At 41.0% G+C, this 24,516-nt stretch overlaps 1 long non-coding RNA gene across 1 annotated transcript in view; it reads left to right on the forward strand.

Annotated features, from left to right (window-relative positions):
- Window positions 1-490: 490 nt before the first annotated feature.
- Window positions 491-24,516, forward strand: part of LOC139167217 (uncharacterized) — a 61,705-nt gene continuing 37,679 nt past the window's right edge. Inside the window, exons 1-2 of the long non-coding RNA XR_011559087.1 lie at window positions 491-546; window positions 6,044-6,259. This is a non-coding gene — a long non-coding RNA (uncharacterized lncRNA). The remainder of the gene's footprint in view (window positions 547-6,043; window positions 6,260-24,516) is intronic.

Genomic DNA, 24,516 nt, shown 5'->3' on the forward strand with positions numbered 1-24,516 from the left:
AGTCTGCGGAGAGGGGCGGCATACAAATCTAATAAAATAAACAAATAAACAAATAAACAAACAAATAAATAAATAAATTTCTTTTTTCCTAATGGACAAAAAAACCACCAGAATTTATGCCCCAATTCCTTGCTTGTGTAATAATGATGTGCTAATATTAAAGCACAGGTTTAAAAAGAGCCTTTTTTATTGTTCTAAACCTTTAACTTGTCTGCTACATGACAGCTATTTCTTTTGGGGGGTTTTTTCACTGCAAAAATAATCACCTTTCCCCAAACCGGCTCATTGTGCAATATCATCAAAGCTTCGGCCTTCAGAATGTTTTTTGCCGGTAACAAGATGATGTCAGTGTTACAGGAAAGGGACCAATCAGGAGGAGAAATGCATCAGATATGGTTGAGATTTTGCTCAAGCTGTTTCCTAGCAAACTCTAAGCAGCAGCTTTGTACATTACGTAAAGCGATCTCTACACTTCCTTTGCACTGGCTGCCGAGATAGGAAGTCTCTGGCCACTACTTGGTAACTTTGCGTGAAGACTCTTACAAGGTTAGCTTTGCTGCAGGCGATACAGGAAATCCTTTCAAATTTTTGTTTGGTTATGTCCGGAAGCAACAAAATTTTGGTCTAGGATTCAAAATTAGTTGAAAGAAATGTTAAATTATGAATTGGAAACGAAACCTGGAATGTATCTTTGGGGAATAATCAGAGGACAGTATAGAAAGGAAGATTACTATTTGATAACGCATATATTAACATCAGCAAGGTTGGTGTTTGCAGAAAGCTAGAAAAAGGAAAATACAGTGTTCCCTTGATTTTCGCGGGGGGATGCGTTCCGAGGCTGCCTGCGAAAGTCGAATTTCCGCGAAGTAGAGTTGCAGAAGTAAATACACTATTTTGGCTATGAACAGTATCTCAAGCCTTCCCTTAACACTTTAAATCCCTAAATTACAATTTCCCATTCCCTTAGCAACCATTTAGATTATTACTCACCATGTTTATTTATTATAGTTTATTAAAAAAAATGTTTTTTAAAGGCAGACGAAAGTTTGGCAATGACATATGATGTAATTGGGCGGGAAAAACCGTGGTATAGGGGAAAAAAACCGCGAAGTATTTTTTAATTAATATTTTTGAAAAACCGTGGTATAGGACGTTTTGCGAAGTTCGAACCCGCGAAAATTGAGGGAACACTGTATTACCAAATGAAGAAATGGTGATTAGGAAAATGCTAGATTGTGCCAAATTAAGCATATGAATTACAGAATAAACAAAAGAAAGACTAGTTTGGGGAAAACTATATACAGTACAATGATACCTCTACTTAAGAACTTAATTCGTTCCGTGACCAGGTTTTTAACTAGAAAAGTTCTTAAGTAGAAGCAATTTTTCCCAGAGGAATCAATGTAAAAGCAAATAATGTGTGCAAATTCATTAGGAAAGAAATAAAAGCTCGGAATTTGAGTGGGGAGGAGGAGGGAAGAAGAAGAGGAGGAGGACAGTCGCTGCCGAGAGAAGAAAGTGAGGTGAGAGGAATCCAAAAAAATCCAAAACTTTAAGGCTTAAAAAAGAGGGACTCTGAAGTGGGAGGAGGAGCACGCGCCCTCCCATAACATCCGGCGCGAGGCTGCCTCCCATACATCCGGCGCGAGGCTGCTTCCCATACACTGCCTCCTTACACTGGCTACTGCTGCTACTGCTGCCTCTTCCTTCCCATGCTGAAGGGGCTCCCCTCTCCTCTCGCTTGCTTGCTTTGTAGCCGGCGCCTTTCCTTCGCTGTGGTGACTCCTCGGCTGCCCAGAGGGAAGGGAGTGTTTCTTTTCTCTGGCGCTGGCAGTTTATCCCCCTGTCCAAGCATCCAGAGAAAGGAAAATGCTTTGTTCGCTCTGGACTGCCAAAGCCTTCTTAAGTGCCACCAAAAGGCTCCTCTAACAGCCCAGATGGCCGGGATTAAAGGGGGAATGGCCGAAACTGGCCAGGCCTTCATGCCGTTCTCAAATTTCTTGGGAAATTTTTCCCGGCTCAGGTTCTTAAGTAGAAAATGGTTCTTAAGTAGAGGTAAAAAAAAATCTTGAACACCCTGGTTCTTATCTAGAAAAGTTCTTAAGTAGAGGTACCACTGTACTTTGGTTAATCAATTATGCCCTATGATGCAGTGTTTTGCCCAGTTAAAGGTCATTACAATGAGAGTTTAATGGCGTATAGAAGATCCCACAACCTGAAGCCCTCCGTATTTGTACAAAGTCACTAGAATTTCAGGAATTTTCAGGGAAGAAAGCCACATTTAATTTCCCATGCTCTGAGCAGGTTGTGATGAAATGATCTACAAAAGACCCTCATTGTTAGGTGTTGCTGGAATAAGGGGAAATAAATAGTAGTTTATTCATAAGCTAATGATGACATTAGTTAATAATGAATAAAGAGTAGTTAATGATAAAATTGCATGGATAAGGAAGAAAATTGCTGGTGTCAAGAAGGACATGTTTTCTGAATTTGGGTTTCTGTTCAAACAAAAACATCAATAGCTCAGATTGAAATTTCTGTAATTCTTAATCTCATTTTATGATGTATGTGCATTGATTATTGTTGCTGTTATTTGCATATTAGTTGGATTTTATCAATGAGCTGTAGTTTTTGAAACTCATTTAAAAATGAGGAATAAAATACTGTACAGTATTGAAAATTTTAATCTAGCATCTAGCATTTAGCATTTAGACTTATATACCGCTTTGTAGTGTTTTACAGCCCTCTCTAAGCGATTTACAGAGTCAGTATATGTTGCCCCCCAACAATCTGGGGCATCATTTTACCCACTTCGGAAGGATGGAAGGCTGAGTCAACCTTGAGCCTACTGAGATTCGATCTGCCAAACTGCTGGCAGCCGGTAATCAGCAGAAGTAGCTTGCAGTACTGCACTCTAAACCACTGCACCAACGAGGCTCGCACAGCTGCATTTTTCACTATTTGCAGTCTCCGAACACTCTGCAAAGGTAGCCCCACGTAGAGAGCATTGCAGTAGTCGAACCTCGAGGTGATAAGGGCATGAGAAGTGTCTCCCTGTCCAAATAGGGCCACCACTGGTGCACCAGGCACACCCGTGCGAACGCCCCCCTCACCACAGCCAAGAAATAGTCTTCTAAGATCAGCTGTGGATCGAGGAGGATGCTGAAGTTGCGGACCCATGCATCAGGGAATTACTGTAATTTTTGGAGTATAAAATGCACCTTAGTTTTTGGGGAGGAAAATAGGGATTTCATCCCCTGGTTAGGGCTTTTAAAAAAACCTTATTTGGAGAGAGTAACAATGAAAGAGCTTGCAAGCCAGTAAGAGCTGAAAACATCGTTAGAACCTGGTTAGGGCTGGAAAGGAAAATTCTGAGCCAGTAGAACAATGAAAAAACAACTGCAAAGACTTAGGGCTTGGAAAACATTCTTCTCAGAGAGTAACAATGAAAGTTCTTGCAAGCCGGTAAGAGCTGGGAACATTATTAGCACCTGGTTAGGGCTGGAAAGAAACTTACTTGGAGCAAGTTAGAGTAATGAAAAAACCCCTGCAAAGACTTAGAGCTTGGAAAACATTCTTCGCAGACAGTAACAAATAAAGAACCTGCATGATAAGAGCTGGGAAGATCGTTAGCACCTAGTTAGGGCTGGGGGGAAAAAGCTTCGAAGAAAGCTGCATTCAGAGTATAAGATGCACCTGAATTTTCAGCCCCTTTTAGGGAGGAAAAAGGTGCATCTAATCCTCTGAAAAAATACAGTACATGGGGGATTATGCATGGATTGGGGGGTTTCACATGCATCGCTGAAGACCTTAGATGCTCCACAGGGGGACTCCCTGATGTGAGTTTGAAAAAGTTGATAGTAACCCTGAAAAACTTTCTTAAACTCCTTAAAAGTTGAATAGAAAGGAGGAGGAATTAAAGGAGAATAAAGAGAGGCTAAGAAAAAAGGTTGGAAGAGTGGGGTGCCTCTGTGCATGCGCAGAAGCTAAATTTCGCGCCCACAGGCCTGGGCGCATCCGCCAGACAGGTCCTCATCTGTGATGGCCTCAAAAGGCACACTGGTAGCATCGAAGATAAACAGCCTTTCACTGTTTGATTTGTGTGAAATGTGTTTTAAAATGGAGGGAATCGGAAGGTGGTACATAAATAAACGCAACCACAATTGTGATCTTACTCGCCATCTCCCATGGTCTTAAAAAACAGAAATGTATGAGAGAAAATGTTTAAATGGCCACTGGCCACACATTTTCCAAGTAATAATAATAATTAATAATAATTTATTAGATTTGTATGCCGCCCCTCTCCGAAGACTCGGGGCGGCTCACAACAAGCGATAAAACAATATTGTACAGGCACAAATCTAATATTAAGAAAAAACTAAAAAACTCTATCAATTAAAAACCAAACAGCACATACATACCAAACATAAATTATAATAAGCTTGGGGGAAAGGTGTCTCAAATCCCCCATGCCTGTTGGTATAGATGGGTCTTAAGTAGTTTACGGAAGACGAGGAGGGTGGGAGCAGTTCTAATCTCCGGGGAGAGTTGATTCCAGAGGGCCGGGGCCGCCACAGAGAAGGCTCTTCCCCTGGGGCCTGCCAGACGACATTGTTTAGTCGACAGGACCCGGAGAAGGCCAACTCTGTGGGACCTTATCGGCCGCTGGGATTTGTGCGGTAGTAGGCGGTTCCGGAGGTATTCTGGTCCAATGCCATGTAGGGCTTTAAAGGTCATGACCAACACTTTGAATTGTGACCGGAAACTGATCGGCAGCCAATGCAAGCCACGGAGTGTTGTAGAAACGTTGGCGAATCTAGGAAGCCCCACGATAGCTCTCGCGGCTGCGTTCTGCACGATCTGCATGAAGTATTAATTTTTGTGGAATTTTAACACTTTGAAAGATGCTTCTATAGAGTTACAATTTTATTTACTTATCAAATTTTGAAATTGCTATCTCCCTCACAGAATATTGGGAGTAAAGATAAAAGACTAGTATTGCTTGGGTTTTTTAAAAAAAATATTCACTCTGTTATGGCTGCTGATCAGTTTCCGGTCACAATTCAAAGTGTTGGTCATGACCTTTAAAGCCCTACATGGCATTGGACCAGATTACCTCTGGAACCCGCCTGCTACTGCATGAATCCCAGCGACCAATAAGGTCCCACAGAGTTGGCCTTCTCCGGGTCCTGTCAACTAAACAATGTCATTTGGCGGGACCCAGGGGAAGAGCCTTCTGTATGGCGGCCCCGGCCCTCTGGAACCAACTCCCCCTGGAGATTAGAACTGCCCCCACCCTCCCTGTCTTTCGTAAACCACTCAAGACTCACTTATACCGCCAGGCATGGGGAAGTTGAGATATTCCTTCCCCCTAGGCCATTACAATTTGTGCATGGTATGTTTGTGTGTATGTTTGGTTTTATAATAAGTGTTTTTAATTATTTTAGTATTGGATTGTTACATGCTGTTTTTATCATTGTTGTTAGCCACCCCGAGTCTACGGAGAGGGGCAGCATACAAGTCCAATAAATAAATAAATAAAATAAAATAAAATAAATAAATAAAATAATAAAATAAAATAAAATAATAAATAAATAAATAAATAAATAAATAAAATAAAATAAATAAAAAAGAAGTTTCAGTATGTACAGTAACTGTAGAATGTGTTATTTCTTCCCAAAATTTTATTTGTTTCACGAGTTCTATATTGTCTTCCCCCTTCAGAATTAAGCTTTCCAGAGGGCTCTAAATGGGATCATATACTGTACACATCTGTAGTTAATCTCAACCGCTCAATTTTTATTTTCTAAAAAATCCCTATAATGCCATTTCTGGAGACAATTAAAACCAACTAGTTTTTTTAAAAAAAAAATAGATGTATTAAGACTGAAAAGGAATTCCTGCATCAAGGGCAAATTATAACATTCCTGGATTAAAATAGCGATGTTATGAATCAGTGACCTCTACTTTCAGAATGTTCTGGAACTTGGATGTTCTAAATAAATGTTGTTTATTACGTTCTCTTTCACCTTTATTTTTAAAGGTCTTCCTTTAAGTGAAGAATGAATCATGCTACTCAAAATTAGCTCAAATCATGCACCAGCTTTCAAATAGGCAGCTCATCATTTCATCTATAAAAAAATTGTCTTTTATCTGACACATTTTATCGGTGCCAGGCCGAAGCCATCGTTTTGAGTTGGAGACTTTGGCCTGCCACAAGAAGACTAGTACTGTGCAGTGATGGCCTGCTACTGGAATGGTAAGGTTTTTATTTTATTTATTTATTTATTTTGTCCAATACATAATACTCAGAGAATAGATATGTACAGTAATAATATAAATAAAGAAAAGAATAGAAGAAAAGATATAAAAGTATAGGTGAACATATTTGAAAGGAAGAAAAGATAAATGAGATAAGGAGAGACAATTGGACAGGGAACAGAAGGCACACTGCACACCCCTTACTGACCTCTAAGGAACCTGGAGAGGTCAATCGTGGATAGTCTAAGGCAGTGTTTCCCAACCTTGGCAACTTGAAGATATTTGGACTTCAACTCCCAGAATTCCCCAGCCAGCGAATGCTGGCTGGGGAATTCTGGGAGTTGAAGTCCAGATACCTTCAAGTTGCCATGGTTGGGAAACACTGGTCTAAGGGGAAAATGTTGAGGGTTAAGGGTTGACACTACTGAGTCAGGTAATGAGTTCCACGCTTCGACAACTCGGTTGCTGAAGTCATATTTTTACAGTCAAGTTTGGAGCGGTTAATATTAAGTTTGAATCTGTTGCGTGCTCTTGTGTTGTTGCGATTGAAGCAGAAGTAGTCATTCACAGGTAGAACGTTGCAGCATATGATCTTGTGGGCAATACTTAGATCGTGTTTTAGGCAATGTAGTTCTAAGCTTTCTAGACCTAGGATTGATATTCTGCTTTCGTAGGGTATTCTGTTTCGAGTGGAGGAGTGAAGGGCTCTTCTGGTGAAGTGTCTTTGGACATTTTCAAGGGTGTTGATGTCCGAGATGTGGTATGGGTTCCAGACAGATGAACTGTATTCAAGGATGGGTCTGGCAAAAGTTTTGTAGGCTCTGGTGAGTAGCGTGAGATTGCCAGAGCAGAAGTTGCGTAGGATCAGGTTAACAACTCTAGAAGCCTTTTTGGCGATATCGTTGCAGTGGGCTTTGGCACTTAGATCATTTGATATTAGTATTCCAAGGTCTTTTATTGAGTAGGGGTTGGCTGTAAGATTTTGTTTATTCAGTTTATATATGAGGTTTGGATTCTTTTTGCCGATGTGTGTTCTGTCTGGGTTTTCCCAGACCTCCACACCCACTGAAAAAACAGCCAGACACTCTGGTAAAATCCAAAAGTATTTTATAGCAGGAAAACATAAGCACAAAGGAAAACCTGTCTTCACAGCAGACAGGTTACAATACGTTACAACAGGGTCCTGATGTCCAGTCAATTTCACAAGCTTCTTGCTGGCACCCCCCCCCCCCAAGGTTTCAATAGTCCAAGGCACAAACCAGGATTGTAGCCACCAAAGTTCACAGACAGGTCTCACGAATCTCCAAGATAAAACTCCACAAGCCAGGAAGGGTGGGGCCGCCTTTTATCCTTTCCCAAGCACCACACCCAAACCCAGCTGTGACCTCTAATGCTGGAAATACCTAGCCAATTGAGTTCGTCTCTGATTAGCTCTCCTGTGTCGCATATCTATGATGTCATGAGCATCTTCCCCCAGGGAATCCAGGCTGCTTGCTGGGGAGAGCTCCCCCTGGTGGAACTCTGGCTGTCCTTCTTCTTCAGCCTGGGATTCCGCTTCCTCGTCAGTCTGCACCTCCTGGTCCTCAGCCTCTCCCTCTGAGCTGGAAGCCGACAGCAAATCAGCCATTCCCGGAGGGGTCCCAGGCTGAACCACAACAATGTGGAGGGTAGAACATTTGCTGGTTGATATTTGAAGTTGCCATGTGTTAGACCAATGTGAGACAAAGTCGAGGTCTTTTTGGAGAGTAGATGTGTTGTCCGTGGTGTTGAAAAGTTTTACATCGTCGGCGAAAAGAACACAGTTGCTTGTGATATGATCGCAGAGGTCGTTGATGTAGAGAATGAATAGAGTAAGTCCTAGTACGCTGCCTTGGGGAACGCCACTTTTAACCGGGACAGGGGTGGAAATGGCAGGTGTTATTTTATTTTATTTTATTTTATTTTATTTTATTTTATTTATCTTATTTTATCTTATTTTTTATTTATTTTATTTTATTATTTTTTGTTTTATTTTATTTTATTTTACTTTACTTTGCTGCACATGTCATTCTGCAAAGCAACTCTGGACAGCTTTTTTGAATTCTCATGGCTGGCCTAAACATCGATATCTTTATTTAATGCTGCCTTGTTAGGCTGAAAAACAAATCCATCCATAAGGCATAGCCGTCTGGTGGCTGAATCACTGTTGTGCCATCTGGGGCACGCATCACATCTCCCACATGCTGAGGCATTAAAGGAGGTACCATCAAGCAAAGGCAGCATGATTTGTGCTTTTTAGGTTAAGGAAACAACATTCACTTTCCTCACTATGACTTCTTCCACTGCTTTGGAGGAAGGAGTAAATACTGCTTCAGAACTGAATCAGGCCAGCCATCTGCAAAGATTCCCAGTCATCTAGGTCATATTGTCCCAAAGGTGCTTTTTCAGGAGCCAACTGGACTTTCTTTCTTTTTTCTTTTGAAGATGTTTCGCTTCTCATCCAAGAAGCTTCTTCAGCTCTAACAGGCTAGTGGGGAACAGTGATGGGCTCCTACGGGTATGGTCAAGTACGCAGAAGCGGTAAAGAAAAATTTTTGTCAGCTAAGCAGAACTGGTAGAAAAATTTTAGTCAGGTACGCAGAACTGGTAAAGAAAAATTTTAGTCAGGTGCGCAGAACTGGTAAAGAAAAATTTTAGTCAGGTGCGCAGAACTGGTAAAGAAAAATTTTAGTCGGGTACGCAGAACTGGTAGAAAAATTTTAGTCAGCTAAGCAGAACTGGTAAAGAAAAATTTTAGTCAGGTACCCAGAACTGGGAGAAAAAATTTAGTCAGGTACCCAGAACTGGTAGAAAAATTTTAGTCAGGTACCCGGAACTGGTAGAAAAATTTTAGTCAGGTACCCAGAACTGGTAGAAAAATTTTAGTCAGTGCGCAGAACTGGTAGAAAAATTTTAGTCAGCTAAGCAGAACTGGTAAAGAAAAATTTTAGTCAGGTGCGCAGAACTGGTAGAAAAATTTTAGTCAGGTACCCAGAACTGGTAGAAAAATTTTAGTCAGCTAAGCAGAACTGGTAAAGAAAAATTTTAGTCAGGTACCCAGAACTGGGAGAAAAAATTTAGTCAGGTACCCAGAACTGGTAGAAAAATTTTAGTCAGGTACCCAGAACTGGGAGAAAAAATTTAGTCAGGTACCCAGAACTGGTAGAAAAATTTTAGTCAGGTACCCAGAACTGGTAGAAAAATTTTAGTCAGGTGCGCAGAACTGGTAGAAAAATTTTAGTCAGGTACCCAGAACTGGTAGAAAAAATTTAGTCAGTGCGCAGAACTGGTAGAAAAATTTTAGTCAGCTAAGCAGAACTGGTAAAGAAAAATTTTAGTCAGGTGCGCAGAACTGGTAGAAAAATTTTAGTCAGGTACCCAGAACTGGTAGAAAAATTTTAGTCAGCTAAGCAGAACTGGTAGAAAAATTTTAGTCAGGTGCGCAGAACTGGTAGAAAAATTTTAGTCAGGTACCCAGAACTGGGAGAAAAATTTTAGTCAGGTACCCAGAACTGGTAGAAAAATTTTAGTCAGGTACCCAGAACTGGTAGAAAAATTTTAGTCAGGTGCGCAGAACTGGTAGAAAAATTTTAGTCAGGTACCCAGAACTGGTAGAAAAAATTTAGTCAGTGCGCAGAACTGGTAGAAAAATTTTAGTCAGCTAAGCAGAACTGGTAAAGAAAAATTTTAGTCAGGTGCGCAGAACTGGTAGAAAAATTTTAGTCAGGTACCCAGAACTGGTAGAAAAATTTTAGTCAGCTAAGCAGAACTGGTAGAAAAATTTTAGTCAGCTAAGCAGAACTGGTAGAAAAATTTTAGTCAGGTACCCAGAACTGGGAGAAAAAATTTAGTCAGGTACCCAGAACTGGTAGAAAAATTTTAGTCAGGTACCCAGAACTGGGAGAAAAAATTTAGTCAGGTACCCAGAACTGGTAGAAAAATTTTAGTCAGGTACCCAGAACTGGTAGAAAAATTTTAGTCAGGTGCGCAGAACTGGTAGAAAAATTTTAGTCAGGTACCCAGAACTGGTAGAAAAAATTTAGTCAGTGCGCAGAACTGGTAGAAAAATTTTAGTCAGCTAAGCAGAACTGGTAAAGAAAAATTTTAGTCAGGTGCGCAGAACTGGTAGAAAAATTTTAGTCAGGTACCCAGAACTGGTAGAAAAATTTTAGTCAGCTAAGCAGAACTGGTAGAAAAATTTTAGTCAGGTGCGCAGAACTGGTAGAAAAATTTTAGTCAGGTACCCAGAACTGGGAGAAAAATTTTAGTCAGGTATGCAAAATTGGTAGAAAAAATTTACTCAGGTGCGCAGAACTGGCAGAAAAATTTTGGTCAGGTGAGCAGAACCAGTAGAAAATTTTTAGTCAGATAAGCAGAATCGGTAGAAAAAGTTTGGTCAGGTACGCAGAACTGGTAGAAAAAAAATTGATTTCCCCCCCGTTTTTTTCCCTTCTGGGCTTTGGGTATGTTTTTCCTATCGCAGTAAATGGGGTTGAATGTGTATAATTTTAGAAGAACTGTGTGTGCGTGTACAGACACATACAGTTATATAGAAGACAATGTATATTTTTGTGTGCCTGTGTGTAATATGTATGTACACATATGGCACATATACATAGAATCAAATAGTATATTTTGGATGTTTAATAATAGTAAATAGATAGGGAAATTGTATCTCTTTGAGGCAAGTAGAGGCCAGGCACCCTAATCCTTGACGTGAGTGATGTCAAGTTGGCCACCTTTAAGCCAGTCACATGACCTTTAAGCCACCCCCGGTCACATGATCATCAAGCCACTCCCACCTGGTCACATGGTCAGCAAGCCACACTCACAAAATAAGCCACGCCAAAAGTGTGGTCGTAAATTTTTTTGCAGCCTTTCAACTGCCTGAGTCACAACTTGTTGGGCCCCAAGAACCAAGTGAGACATATAAAGTGACTTCTGAGCAGTTTCCTTTATTGTTCCCCACCTACACATCCAAATCTTGCCAAATGAAAGCAACTTCTTGCATCACTAAAAGATATACAGTGATACCTCATCTTACAAACCTAATTGGTTCCGGAAGTAGGTTCGTAAGGCGAAAAGTTCGTAAGACAAAACATTGTTTCCCATAGGAAACAATGTAAAAGCGATTAATCCGTGCAAAAAGAAAAAAAAATTGCAAAATGGCGCTCTGCTGGGCGCCACCACCCGGCTGTTACCTTTTAAAACAGCTGGGGGGCTTCTCTGTGTTCTCCCGAACCCGAACCCGAACTTTTCGGGTTTGGGTTCGGGAGGCCGCTGAGACGTACCGCCGCCTGGCTGTCACCTTCTGAAACAGCCGGGGGGCTTCTCGGCATTCTCCCGAACGCTGAACCCGGAAGTTCGGGTTCGGGTTCGGATTCGGGAGAACGCCAAGAAGCCCCCCGGCTGTTTTAAAAGGTGACAGCCGGGCGGCGGCACCCAGCGGAGCGCCATTTTGCGATCTGCGGTGGGTTCGTAAGCCGAAAAAAGTTCGTAAGAAGAGGCAAAAAAATTCCGAACCCCGGGTTCGTATCAGGAGGAGTTCGTATCATGAGGGGTTCATATCACGAGGTACCACTGTACTGTGAAAATTGCTAGGGAATCTTCATTCTTTCTCCTAACTGAAATATATAAGCTTTGCTCTCTCTTGGTCCTCTGGAATGTGGCCCCTCCCTCCTGGGAATCCAGACTACGAACCACCACACTGATGCAATTTATGGAAAGGAAGAGACTTTCATAGATACCCTCTTGATTTTTTGAGGCTCTATGGGTGTACCAAAGCTGCCTTCCCCCTTTTAAAAAAAGTAACGGAAGAGGCAAGACCCCAAACTGCACTTTGCATATTTTGTATCTGCAACAAGGAATTTCTTCTTTCTTCTGAACAAACATAGAACCGCAGTTATCACATTTTAAAAATCTTATTTGGTTCCACCACTGGGACCCATGTGACCATATAGCCACAGGATACAAAAACAGCTTATGTAATAACTGAATAAATGCATGCTAAATAGCAAGTGGCAAATAGGAAAATAGCAAATTCATCTGCACTCTCCTAGGTATTTTTAAAAAAGAATTAAAGAGGTGATAGACACGCTATTGAAAATTCATCACACAAATACAGCAAGCTCTTTGAGCTGGTGCCACATCTTGCAGAAGACACTTGGAACATTCTGTTATTAGCTGGTCAAGGATGTCAACTTTCATTTAGCTATACATTTCCCCCAAATAATGAAAAATTACTAACAACCCTCAATATTTTTACTTATGGTGTTGGAAGTGAAGAAAAGTTGCAGAAAGCCTTGCTTGTACAGTGGTACCTCTACTTACAAACTTAATTCATTCTGTGACCAGGTTCTTAAGTAGAAAATTTTGTAAGAAGAAGCAATTTTCCCCATAGGAATCAATGTAAAAGCAAATAATGCTTGCGATTGGGGAAACCACAGTGAGGGTGGAGGCCCTGTTTCCTTCCAGAAGATTCCTAGAGAGGCCCCGTGGAGGCTTCTCCCTGCCTTTTCCAGCCCTGTTTCCTCCCAGGAGATTCCTAGAGAGGCCCCACGGAGGCTTCTCCCTGCCTTTTCCGGCCCTGTTTCCTCCCAGGAGATTCCTAGAGAGGCCGCACAGAGGCTTCTCCCTGCCTTTTCTGGCCCTGTTTCCTCCCAGGAGATTTCTAGAGAGGCCCCACGGAGGCTTCTCTCTGCCTTTTCCAGTTACAGTTTCGTAGGCTCGGGTTTGTAAATGGAAAATGGTTCTTGAGAAGAGGCAAAAAAATCTTGAACACTTGGTTCTTATCTAGAAAAGTTCGTAAGTAGAGGCGTTTGTAGGTAGAGGTACCACTGTATTATTGGGAAGGCTGAAATGGTTTCGCATGAACATTTGGGAGTGACATAAAATGGATGCAACTGCCCCTCATTCCTTTTAGAACCAGCAGCGACCCAGCTTCACAAGGAAATAGGGTTGTGTTTGTGTACCCTGGTAGCTGAGTGGAATTATTCAAGCTTTAATGCAACACATTTTTAAAATGGGGGTTGGTCACCTCCCTGTTTGTCTTAGGAAGTAAAATGTCTTGGTTTGGCTTTGGCAATAGGCATGCAAAAATGCAGACGTGCTGTTTATTCAACAACAAACTACCACCACACCTCCCTCTCCCAAGATCACAGTCTCTGGATTTAAATATCTTTTTCTATGGATGAGACATATTCTCCTTAAGCTCTAAAATAAACATCTGCTTTTTCTCTTGCCCTCTTTTTTCTCTCCCTCTCATATTCTCCCCTCCCCGCCCCCTCTCTTTGAGTATACAGTGGTACCTCTACTTAAGAACTTAATTCATTCCGTGACCAGGTTCTTGAGTAGAAACATTCTTAAGTAGAAGCAATTTTTCCCATTGGAATCAATGGAAAAGTAAATTTATTTATTTTATTATTTATTTATTTATTCTTTGTCCAACGTACAATACATATGAAAGAGAATAGACATTAAGTAATATATATAATGATAGAAAGTAAGAAGAGAAGAGAAGTAGGAGGAAAGGAGAGAAAATGTATGATATATGAGATAAGGAAACCAAGTAGGGAAGAAATAAAAGCTTGGAATTTGTGTGGGAGGAAGAGGAGGAAGAAGAGGAGGAGGACAGTCGCTGCCCAGAGTGAAGGGAGCGTTTCTTTTCTCTGGGCGCTGGCAGAGGTTTATTCCCTCTCCAAGCACCAAGAGAAAGGAAATGCTTCGTTTGCTCTGGGCTGCCAAATCCTCCTTAAGCACCTCCGAAAAGCTCCTCTGGCAGCCCAGAAAAGCCCGAGATGGTTGGGATTAAAGGGGAAATGGAAGGAAACTGGCCAGGCCTTCGTGCCGCTCTCAAATTTCCTGGAAAATTTTCCGGGCTCGGGTTCTTAAGTAGAAAATGGTTCTCGAGAAGAGGCAAAAAAATCTTGAGCACCTGGTTTTTAACCGCCACATGGCTTAAACCCAGCGGTGGGCTATGAGCCGGAACACTAAATTGCGCTCGCCGCCATGGCTCGTAAGTGCTTGCGGGGCCAGCGCGATTTTGCTTCTGCACCTGTGGTATTTCTAATATAAAGTATAAAAAAGAAATTTACTATTTAATAATACATATATTGACGGCGGCACGAATAACATTCGCGCAGAAATGGAAAGAAAAGACGATACCGAAAGACATTGAGGTGTTTAAAAAAATTACAGAGTGTGCAGAACTAGACATGATGACTAAAAGGTTGAATAATCAAACTGAAACAGAATTTTATAAAATTTGGGATAAAGTATATGATTGGTGGAATGTTAAAAATAGTATTAAAAATTAAACATATAAGAATAAATGACTACTTAAAAATCATAAGATAGAATTATATAGTTTATATAGTTTATATTATAACTAACTCAGAAGTGTTTATATTATCTTCTTTTTGTATTACTAATAATTTGTTTATTGCTCTTTGATATATATATACATATAAGTATATTATTATTATTTTTTGTTCAAAAAAAAATATATATAAAGAAACTCAATCAACAATCTTAATTTTAAAAATCTATAATTAAATTTAATGATAATGTAATCTTCAAGTGTGGCTTTTCTGCTTAGATCTTGTAACAGTTAGAGTTTTTTATATTTTGTATTAGTTAGACTTCTATGATAAGCGGAGCAATAGTAGCTCCTTAAATGTTCAATGTTGTATGTCTTTGTTCGTTTTACTTTGAAAATAATAAAAAATATTTTTTAAAAAAAGGAAGTAGCAAAATCACGCATGGAGCTGCAGGTGCGCCCGTGTTTCGGCAAGGTTTTTTTGCTTCCACACATGCCAAAACACAGGCGCACCTGCGGCTCCGTGTGCGGTTTTGCTACCTCCACAGGTTCAGAAGCAAAATCACGCTGGCTCCACTCTCTGTACGAGCTTTCAATCTGGGGTACTGCTGCCACCAAACCAAACAAGGATGCAGTTTATTAAAGCCATGTGAGAAAATATTATTTTACTGAAAGAGTAGTAGATGCTTGGAACAAACTTCCAGCAGACATGGCTGGCAAATGCACAGTAACTGAATTGAAACATGCCCAGGATAAACATATATCCATCCTAAGATAAAAATACAGGAAATAGTATAAGGGCAGACGAGATGGACCATGAGGTCTTTTTCTGCCGTCAATCTTCTATGTTTCTAAAACAGTCTCAAAAAGTGGCTAGGACAGGAAAAAAAAGATATGGTCTCCTCACCCGACTCAGGAAACGCAAATGCTGGTTTGCACACTTCACTAAACTCTTTTCTTAAACACCTTCAGTGACTAAGGACCCACAACTTCTGAAGACAAGCTGTTCCTCTGCTAAAATTGTTCTCACTGTTAGAAAGCTTTGCCTTAATTCCTGGTTGCTTCTCTCCTTGATTAGTTTCCATTCCTTATTCTTTTGGAGGCAGCAGTATGAATGGGTGCAAAGGATTCTCAGCCATGATTGGCACAGGGTCTGTAACATTTCTTTCACCCGTTTGGAGGCTGTCAATTATCTGGGAAAGGTGCTGTATCCTGTCTACAGGCAGTTTGAGGAATCCTTGCCAAGCCTGATGCTGGAGTGCATGCTTGTATGCTTGCCAAAGAATCCCATGGCAAATACATTCCTTTAAGTTGGGATTTTGCCAATCATGGCTTGCCTAACCTAGGAACTGCTTGAACAATAATACAGTGTTTGAGGGGTGTGATGCTCCCTGACTTTGCTTGTTTTCTTGCAGATGTTTCATTACCTAACCCTAAGTATCATCAACACTGCTAGTAAGGAGTGTGGTTTGCTGTCAGTTTACATTCTGGTGTCTTGCCTGGCAAACAGCTTTCCTTACTAGCATTGATGATGTTACCTAGTTTGAGTAATGAAACATTTGCAAGAAGACAAGCAAACTCAAGAGACCACCAAGGACCCCTCATTTCAACCTCGAGCTACAAATGTTGTCCTATCTGGATCGGGACTCACTACTCACAGTCACTCATGCCCTCATCACCTCGAGATTCGATTACTGTAATGCTCTCTACATGGGGCTACCTTTGAAAAGTGTTCGGAAACTTCAGATCGTGCAGAATGCAGCTGCGAGAGCAATCATGGCCTTCCCTAGGTATGTCCATGTTACACCAGCACTCCGCAGTCTGCATTGGTTGCCGATCAATTTCCGGTCACAATTCAAAGTGTTGGTCTTGACCTATAAAGCCCTTCATGGCATCAGACCAGAATATCTTCGGGACCGCCTTCTGCCGCACGAATCCCAGCGACCAATTAGGTCCCACAGAGTTGGCCTATTTTGTGGGCATGGCTTATTTTGTGGGTGTGGCTTGCCAGCCATGTGACCAGGTGGGAGTGGCTTGACAATCATGTGACCGGGGGTGGCTTGAAGGTCATGTGACTGGCTTAAAGGTGACCAATTTGATGTCACTCACTTCAAGAGTTAGGGTTAGGGTTAGGATGCCTGGCCTCTCCTCGCCTCAAAGAGATACAATTTCCCTACCTATTTACTATTACTGAACATCAAAAACATACTATTTAATTCTGTGTATATGTGCCACATGTGTACATACATATCACATACAAGAACCCAAAAATATACATTATCTACTATATAAACTGTATGTGAATGTACACATACACATAAATGTACAGCTCTTTTAAAATTATACATATCCAACCTCATTTATTACAATAGGAAAAACATACCCAGAGCCCAGAAGGGAAAAAATTTTCTACCGGTTCTGTGTACTTGACCAAATTCTTTTTAGTGGTTCTGCAGACCTGATCCTACCTGTAGTAGCCTATCACTGGGTCTTAAGGACTCCTATCAATAAAGGATTGGCTCTCCAGATTTGCTGACTTTTAGCAAAGTTGCTGAGATACATATTTATTTTTTATTTTATTTATTTTATTTATTTATTTTGTCCAATACATAATACACATTGAAGAGAAAGATATGTAATAATATAAGTAAAGAAAAGAATAGAAGAAAAGATATAAAAGTATAGGTGAACATATTAGAAAGGAAGAAAAGATAAATGAGATAAGGAGAGACAATTGGACAGGGGACGGAAGGCACACTGGTGCACTTATGTATTGACCTCTAAGGAACCTGGAGAGGTCAATCGTAGATAGTCTAAGGGAAAAATGTTGGGGGTTAGGGGTTGACACTACTGAGTCAGGTAATGAGTTCCATGCTTCGACAACTCGGTTGCTGAAGTCATATTTTTTACAGTCAAGCTTGGAGCGGTTAATATTCAGTTTGAATCTGTTGCGTGCTCTTGTGTTGTTGCGGTTGAAGCTGAAGTAGTCATTGACAGGTAGAACGTTGCAGCATATGATCTTGTGGGCAATACTTAGAATGTGTTTTAGGCGACGTAGTTCTAAGCTTTCTAGACCTAGGATTGATAGTCTGCTTTCGTAGGGTATTGTGTTCCTCGTGGTAGAAGTGTTCTCTTCTTGTGTACACAAAATAATGGACAGCATCTTCTAAAAGAGTGTCTTACCTTCTCCAACCTGGATGTCCTTCAGCTATAAAAAAACAACTTCTTAACCATTGCATCATTGCCCATGGAGGAGTGGCTCAATTGTAAGGAAAACTAAGCTAAACTAAGCTACATTTGTAGGCAAGCTGAGCAACCAAGTGAAAAGTGAACATTATAGGGTGTGTAGGCACATGCATGCCTGCACACACAGGCAGTACATTTAACTTCCTCATTGGCTTGCTGGGGACCTGAACTAAAAATAAAAACCTCCTGGAGGCTTCAGAAATAGATAGGACACAAACACGCACATAAGGTTAGAACCAGCCAGGTGGCAATGCTGCAGAGTATTTATTAGCACTGCGAGCAATGGATCTGACCGTTTTGCTTAGTCATGTCAACACAATGGTAAACCCTGTTGACATAAAGACCTACCATGAAAAGAGATGCAGCTGGGCCTGGAAGGTACTGCAGAAATTCATTGTGTTTTTTCTGGGAAAGGAAACAGAAGATGATTAATTAAATAATTGTACAGTGGTACCATTACCTAAGTAGACCTCTACTTACGAACTTTTCTAGATAAGAACCGGGTGTTCAAGATTTTTTTCCCTCTTCTCAAGAACCATTTTCCACTTACAAACCCCAGCCTCCGAAACTGTAACCGGAAAAGGCAGGGAGAAACCTCCGTGGGGCCTTTCTAGGAATCTCCTGGGAGGAAACAGGGCCGGAAAAGGTGAGGAGAAGCCTCTGTGGGGCCTCTCTAGGAATCTCCTGGGAAGAAACAGGGCCAGAAAAGGCAGGGAGAAGCCTCTGTGGGGCCTCCCTAGGAATCTCCTGAGAAGAAACAGGGCCAGAAAAGGCAGGGAGAAGCCTCTGTGGGGCCTCCCTAGGAATCTCCTGGGAAGAAACAGGGCCAGAAAAGGCAGGGAGAAGCCTCTGTGGGGCCTCCCTAGGAATCTCCTGAGAAGAAACAGGGCCGGAAAAGGTGAGGAGAAGCCTCTGTGGGGCCTCTCTAGGAATCTCCTGGGAGAAAACAGGGCCGGAAAAGGCGGGGAGAAGACTCTGTAGGGCCTCTCTAGGAATCTCCTGGAAGGAAACAGGGCCTCCACCCTCCCTGTGGTTTCCCCAATCGCACACATTATTTGCTTTTACATTGATTCCTATGGGAAAAATTGCTTCTTCTTACAAACTTTTCTACTTAAGAACCTGGTCACGGAACAAATTAAGTTTGTAAGTAGAGGTACCACTGTATAAGTTTTTTTGTGGGTCGGGGGACATGGTGGCTCAGTAGTTAAAAACACTGAGCCTGTCAGCTGGAAAACTGACAGCTTGGGCTCGAGACCTGAGTGCTATGGGGTGAGCTCCCATTAGCTCCTGCCCACCTAATGTTCTATGCCCAGCCCTTGGAGCAAACCCACCAACTCAAAAATATTTTATTTAAAGATAAAATCAAACTCTTCATTGATATAAGCACACATCACGAGAAGCAGATTTTAAACTGCAAGGGAAAAGGAGTTATCTTTCTTCTTTGGAGCTAAACATAAACAATTTTTAATCCCATTGTGAATTGGGTTGGCAAAAATCCATTCTCACAAGGTTTCAGAATTCCTTAGTGCTTTGCCACAGTTTGGTGCCAGTCTGCGTAAAAAGACACAGAGTGTCAGATTTTCTGACAAAATATAGGAATTAAACATTAAAGGAACCGTCCTGCGGTTGCAAAGAATCCGTTTTACACCATTCTTCTTGTACCAGTTGAAATTATGCCGAGCTTGCAAACATGTAGGGCTGCGGTGAAATTCCTTTGGATTCTGATCCTCACAGATTATAACAAGAGCTACTAGATTTGGGTTTTAAGTATGGGTAGGTCACGATTCCCCCTTTCTAAAATCAATGCTTGAGTTTCCAGTTTGCAGATTTTGTTGCACACATCTGGAATTTCAATGTGCCCCTTGGGTAGTTACAGGAGACTTCCTTTTCATGGTGAGCAAAAGAGAGACTTGTTATACAAATCAGGCATTTGATAAATAGGCTTTAGTGATAGCAGCACAGGGAGCTAAAATATAAATAGATGAAAGAAGAGGAGAAAGAGGGAAGATTTCAGCAACAGAGCAACCAATGAAATGGGGTATGTAGAGCCGTCTTTGATTGGCTGGAGCATCTCCTTCTTAAATTTGGGCAAATAGATGTCCAAGGCAAGATAGCCTTTGTGTTTTACTAAACACCAAATTACATATTCTCAGGATAAACTCATCAACAGGGCTTGCAGCATAGATAAATATTTCTCAAACCTATGGGATCATAGCTTTGATCCAATCATAAATTTGATTATGATCACGAGTGATCATAATATCTTAGGAAAACTGTAAGAAGGGCAGACTTAGTTGCTCAAACTTTTCAACCGACTGGAAGGCAGGGAAAATAATAGGAGAAATGGGGGGGGGGGGAAATGTAGGAAGTTAGCACCCACCCCTCTCCTAGAAAAATGAAAAACTCTAGGAAATATTAAAAAGGCAGAATATTATATTTCCCTGGATGAGAAATGGAGAAACATGGGTTTTCTTAGGCAGGAAGCAGGCTCATTCTTAATAGCCCCCACACTCATCAATAGCCCACAGCAGATATCAGCACTTAAGAGATAATGAGATGGCTAGGTCTATTCACAAGCAAATACTCTCCGAGTCCTCGGAGAGGGGCGTCATACAAATCTAATAAATTATTATTATTATCAAATACCATCATCCAAGATCCAACAAAGGTAGGATTAGCCCTCAGCCATAATAGGAATTGCCCAAAGTCCCTTCATTACATCACCCAACAAGATTCAACCAAGCCTGAGACTCAAGACAACCTACAAAATCACCCGTGCATGATCCCACAAAAGTCTGACAACCAATTAGCATACTTTTACACAGGAACAAGAAGCTCCAAGGTGGGGCCCAAGAGAAGGTATAAAAGGCAGAATATTATATTTCCCTGGATGAGAAATGGATATATATATATATATATATATATATATATATATATATATATATATATATATATATATATTTGTTTTCGTAAATTTTCATGGGTATATGTATATGTATTCCATTTACAACAACACAAAGATTGGAACTTCAGCCTGATGATGGTGAATGTGATTTCGCCGAAACGTCGCATAGACATGCAAAATATTACACAGGGCAAAACCCGAACTCATAACAATCTACATATATATATATATATATATATATATATATATATATATATATATATGTCACATGTTTCTTTTGCTGAATTTGAAAATTAAGGGAGACTAGGATAGATCTATTTCGGCCTTATTTTGGCCTCATCAGCTAGCCATACCCATTGGGACTTGAACCTGCAATCTTTGCCTTGTAAGGCAGAGAATTATCCTCTAGGCTACAGTATCCAATCCCTTCAGCTCTGCACCAGGGAAGGGTTACATATTTTTGTGTCGAATCACCCTGGTGTATTGAAGGAACATCACAGCTCCTTATTTGCCTCTTGGCCCAACCCAGGGCCATTTCCAAGGCAGTTAATTATATTGATAGCCAACAATTCTATCTGTATGTGTCACATGTTTTTTTTGCTGAATTTGAAAATTAAGGGAGACTAGGATAAATCTATTTCGGCCTTATTTTGGCCTCATCAGCTAGACATACCCACTGGGACTTGAACCTGCAACCTTTGCCTTGTAAGGCAGAGAATTATCCTCTAGGCTATAGTATCCAATCCCTTCAGCTCTGCACCAGGGAAGGGTTACATATTTTTGTGTCGAATCACACATATTTATATCTCCGTTCCATGTGCTTAATTGCCCAGCACTTCAAACCATGTGGTCCTGTCCACCATTAAACCATCTTTCCAAACAGTGTCCATCTTTCTAGTGCCTTTCTCCCCACTTGGAACTGAGCCCAGTTAGACATTTTTTTCCAACAGAACAAAAAAAAAATATTGGAGAGAATGTTGCCTTGTCTACACGGTTTAATATCTTGATGGCCTCCAGGAAGAGTAGTGTCCACTTAACTGAGAAATAGTCCCCATGTCTTTCTAGATAGAGGTCAAAAGTATCTCTAACAGCTATTTTCATATGACATGTCCCCATGTTGTTACTTTTGACTCAACCTAGACCAACATTGGCAATGATTCTGCCACCCAGAGTGATCTTTGAAGCAAAGTGGGTGGCCAATAATAAACAATCCCAATTTTTCTTTGGCCATTGAAACAAAAGCTTTAAAAGCACTCAGGGGATCTACTGAGCTCTTGTGGGTTATTTTCTGCTGCTGCAGATATACCCTCGTCCTTCCTGGGCATTTATCATTCATATGCTTTGACTTGCCCTGGATCAAGATCAAATACAGTGATACCTTGTCTTACAAACTGAATTGGTTCCGGGACGAGGTTCTTAAGGTGAAAAGTTTGTAAGACGAAACAATGTTTCCCATAGGAATCAATGGAAAAGCGATTAATGCGTGTAAGCCCAAAATTCACCCCTTTTGCCAGCCGAAGCTCCCGTTTTTGCGCTGCTGGGATTTCCTTGAGGCTCCCCTCCATGGGAAACCCCACCTCTGGACTTCTGTGTTTTTGCGATGCTGCAGGGGAATCACAGCAGGGGAATCCCAGCATCGCAAAAACGAGCGCTACGCTGGCAACGGAAGTCCGGAGGTGGGGTTTCCCAGCGAAGGGAGCATCAGTGAAATCGCAGCATCGCAAAAACACCGAAGTCCTTGAAACCTCACCTCCGGATCTCTGTGTTTTTGCGATGCTGCGATTTCACTGACGCTCCCCTCACTGGGAAACCCCACCTCTGGACTTCCATTACCAGCAAAGCACCCGTTTTTGCACTGCTAGGATTCCCCTGCAGCATCACAAAAACACGGAAGTCCGGAGGTGGTGTTTCCCATGGAGGGGAGCCTCAGGGGAATCCCAGCAGCGCAAAAATGGGTGCTTCACTGGCAATAGAAGTCCGGAGGTGGGGTATCCCAGCAGCGGCGGTGGGTTTGTAAGGTGAAAATAGTTTGTAAGAAGAGGCAAAAAAATCTTAAACCCCGGGTTTGTATCTCGAAAAGTTTGTATGACGAGGCGTTTGTAAGACGAGGTATCACTGTACCTGGCTTTGACAGAGCCACCTTACTGGCTTGAGAGCTCTTATGCAAATCTAGCATTTTAAGCCTTTAACTTTATAAATGTAGAATAGAATACAATTATAAATATTTTCGTATCATCCAGCATAGAGGATAATAAGCTCAGTACTTAACAAAATAAACATTTTATTTTGTTTACACCTCCAAAGTTTGCCATGGAGTATAATAAGAATTCCCGTTACACTTCCCCCCCCCTCTCTCCCCCATTTTTATTGATTTTATTAAGCACATTAGCGGTTTAGTGCGCCAATTTTATTGCAAATTTCGATATAGCAAATCAGAAAATTGCACTAACAAAATTCAATATAAGGGGCAAAGCTCCATTACGATCCTTTAATCTTGGCAGGCTCCAGATGGAGTAAGGAGAAGGAGAAAGGTTTATAACAAAGCCTTCTGCGCAGAGCTGTCTCTAAAGTCTTTAAGAAGCTTCAGCTGAGATTTCTGAGTTATGTATCCGTAGCTTTATTAGTAAAAATATTATCTTCTCTTTATATAATTAAAAAGATGAATTGCAGCAACGATGGAAGTGCGGAATTGCAGCCTTATATAAATACAAGCAATTGATAGGGAGATTAAAATCCAAAATACATTTAAAAAGGAGCTTGCTGCTGGCATAACAAGCGCCAGTCAGACGTGTTTTAGTTTGGGAACACCGATGTATGAAATGGCTTCCCTCCAACCTGTGGAAAGTAGCAGATCCGTGAAGAGTTTTGTCTGTAAAGTTCTGAATGGGATCCATATGCACATGTTCACTTGCTATGGAAGTACTGAAAGAGATAGAAACATAGAAACATAGAAACATAGAAACATAGAAACATAGAAACATAGAAACATAGAAACATAGAAACATAGAAGTCTGACGGCAGAAAAAGACCTCATGGTCCATCTAGTCTGCTCTTATACTATTTTCTGTATTTTATCTTAGGATGGATATATGTTTATCCCAGGCATGTTTAAATTCAGTTACTGTGGATTTATCTACCACGTCTGCTGGAAGTTTGTTCCAAGGATCTACTACTCCTTCAGTAAAATAATATTTTCTCATGTTGCTTTTGATCTTTCCCCCAACTAACTTCAGATTGTGCCCCCTTGTTCTTGTGTTCACTTTCCTATTAAAAACACTTCCCTCCTGGACCTTATTTAACCCTTTAACATATTTAAATGTTTCAATCATGTCCCCCCTTTTCCTTCTGTCCTTCAGACTATACAGATTGAGTTCATTAAGTCTTTCCTGATACGTTTTATGCTTAAGACCTTCCACCATTCTTGTAGCCCGTCTTTGGACCCGTTCAATTTTGTCAATATCTTTTTGTAGATGTCCTTCCTATAGCTCATAGCTTGATCAATTTTAGCTTGGTTTAAGATTCCATGACAGTTCATTTCTTTATTTATTTTTGTAATTGGACTTTATTTATCAATAGTTACCTTTGTTTTCCATTTACTGGCTTAAAAGAATTTAGAAAATCCATTGGTAAGGCAGATGGACACAGTTTCTGTAGCAATGAGTGAAACATTGGAAGATCTGCAGGGATGGGCTGCCAAAATTTTTACTGCCACACTGTGAGTATGGCTTATTTTGTGGGTGTGGCTTGATAGTCATTTGATTGGGTAGGA

The sequence above is a fragment of the Erythrolamprus reginae genome, chromosome 4, assembly GCF_031021105.1.
Source record: "Erythrolamprus reginae isolate rEryReg1 chromosome 4, rEryReg1.hap1, whole genome shotgun sequence".
Lineage (NCBI taxonomy): Eukaryota > Metazoa > Chordata > Lepidosauria > Squamata > Dipsadidae > Erythrolamprus > Erythrolamprus reginae.